At 37.5% G+C, this 2,656-nt stretch overlaps 1 long non-coding RNA gene across 1 annotated transcript; it reads right to left on the bottom strand.

Moving 5' to 3' along the window:
• LOC311130173 lies at positions 1-2,284 on the bottom strand. The gene is made up of 3 exons (XR_014613341.1): positions 2,218-2,284; positions 665-877; positions 1-373 (listed from the first exon to the last, which is right to left on the bottom strand). It is a non-coding gene; the product is annotated as an uncharacterized lncRNA (long non-coding RNA).
• Between the last annotated feature and the right edge of the window lie 372 nt (positions 2,285-2,656).

Below are 2,656 nucleotides of genomic sequence, written 5' to 3'. Positions count from 1 at the left end.
TCTCAGTTTGGTAACATTTATTATTTGATCAAAAACCTACAGTGATTATATTGCTGATTTCGACCATACACTCAGCACTTTTTCACATATCTGTGATTTATTCCGTTTATTTGTAATCAATAATTTGTATGTAGTTTAATCTGTGTGTATTGTCACTTTCTACTTGGAAGCCAGTGAAATCGAGGTTCTGAGGAAGAGGGGTCTTCTTAAAGGTGTCTTCCAGGATAAGGATGGATTCGCCCTTGAGTTGACTCCCCTTGATGAGGTCACAGAGCCATCTTCTCTGCCTTGTAGTAGAGACCCACTCTGCCACCTGTTATGTTGGCTATGGTGATGCTGGGTGCGACAGTTTTTCTGGGAGTTTTTTGTTAACCTAAGGGAACGAGAGAGAGAGTCATTGGACAGTGCTGAAATAAATGTGGTTGTCAGTATTAGAAGTTTGCTGAGAACACTGCTATGAGCAACAATAAACAATTTTCTATTTGTATCTATATTTACGCTGGTGCTGGAACTGAGCTGTGAAATGTAATTACTTTATGCTTTGAAATGTCTAATATCAATGTGTGTTATATTCCCATGTTGAATGGCCACAAAACAATAAAATATGAATGTATTTATTATTCATTCATATATAGATTCCCTCCCACTGGATAGGGTTACATACCGGTATGACTGGGGTTATTGGTCTGGCTGCCAATGGCAATATTGCCGCTCACACTGCCTGATATGGTTTGGCCTGATATGGTTTGGCCTGATATGGTTTGGCCTGATATGTCTTGGCATGATATGTCTTGGCCTGGTTTTGTAGGACATTTGGCAACAGGTTTTTTTTTATTGCAGTCATTTTGGCTGTTGGTATGTGAAGCACAATCCATTGCTGCAACGATAGAGAAAAGAGAGGGGGAGAGAAAGAGGATAATTAAGGGTTAAGTTGATTAAATTCAGTGGTGGAAAAATTACCCAATTGTCTTGAGGAAAAGTAAAGAAACCTTAATAGAAAATGACTCAAGTTAAAGTCATCCAGTAAAATAATACTTGAGTAAAATTATTTGGTTTTAAATATCCTGAGGTATCAAAAGTAAATGTAATTGCTCAAATATACGTATGTATCAAAAGTAAAATTCATTTCAAATTCCTCATATTAAGCAAACCAAATGGCACCATTTTGTTATTTTAATTTACAGATAGCCAGGGGCACACTCCAACACTCAGAAAATATTTACAAACGAAGCATGTGTGTTTATTGAGTCCGCCAGATCAGAGGGAGCAGGATGTTCTCTTGACAAGTGTATGAGTTTGACAATTTTCCTGTCCTGCTAAGCGTTCAAAATGTAGCTAGTACTTTTGGGTGTCAAGTAAAAGTTGTCAAAATAAATAAATAGTAAAGTACAGATACCCCAAAAAATGTCTTAAGTAGTACTTTAAAGTATTTTTACTTAAGTACTTCATACCACTGATTAAATTAAAGAATATTCCTCATCAAAACTGTCCACATAAAGCACAGATCTCGATACGCAAAGTTTATCTCTGCAATTTATCATTATTTCTCACCATTGCACTAAGTGGCATTGCATGTATTTTGCGATGTCTTGGTCCTTATGCTAATTGTAAGTCTTTAAATGATTTGGCAGGGTTTATCACTTTGTGACTGTGGTAACTAGTGACGACCGTTAGAAAGCACTATTCGGTGTTTAAAATGAAAAGGCACCTGCAAAAAAAAATAGTTTTCCTACTTTGTTGTGCTGTTACATTTGTATCTTTGTTTCATGTCCAATGTGTTATATATCATTTGTGTTGTGTGAACCAAAGCTCTGCTTGTTAAGTAATATCGACCAAAATCTTTCAACTCTGCCAAATGATCACTATTTAATAATAATAATAATATGCCGTTTAGCAGACGCTTTTATCCAAAGCGTCTTACAGTCATACATTTTTTTTGTGTATGGGTGGTCCCGGGGATCGAACCCACTACCTTGGCATTACAAGAGCCATGCTCTACCAGCTGAGCTACAGAGTAACTGTTCCAGCCATGAGACACACATCTGTTCAAGCTGCCAAATTGTATCTGGAGATCAATATATTTTATTGTGTCGGAACCTAATACAGTTACTACATGATTCCATATGTGTTATTTCATCGTTTTGATGTCTTCCCTATTATTCTACAATGTAAAAAATAAAGAAAACCTAAAGCATGTATTTAAAATAATGTATTTACCTGTGTCTGTGTGTTCTTCCTCGGTGCAGTGGCGCGCTTGAAGGTTGTAGTAATCAGGTGTTCTAGTGCAGAGTGGAGAGATGTCTCTGCTTTTATAGGGTAGCGCTGACAGAGAGAGGAAGGGTGGGTGGGGAGTTCTCAGCCCAATCCATTCCAGGTAAATGTTGATGTTCCAGAGAACTGAAGAGGAGGACTCAGTTCCAGAGAAGCTACGTGGGTGTCACAAGAGCAATACATTTAGATAAGTCAAGCACTAAAACGTATTTCATCTCAAAGGGCCATACCTTTAACTACCCACTGACAGGTAAATCACTGACAATCAATGTAGTTTGATGATCAGCCTAAGAATGAAAAAATTAGCAACCATGTGAGAGTCTCTGAGTTGCTATCTATGTGCAGTGGTTCACTTGCTTGTTAAAACTGATCTCAGATCAGCTGG

Source organism: Coregonus lavaretus (genome assembly GCF_964263955.1).
Source record: "Coregonus lavaretus genome assembly, chromosome: 6".
NCBI lineage: Eukaryota > Metazoa > Chordata > Actinopteri > Salmoniformes > Salmonidae > Coregonus > Coregonus lavaretus.
This window is presented reverse-complemented; position numbering and strand designations above follow the sequence as displayed.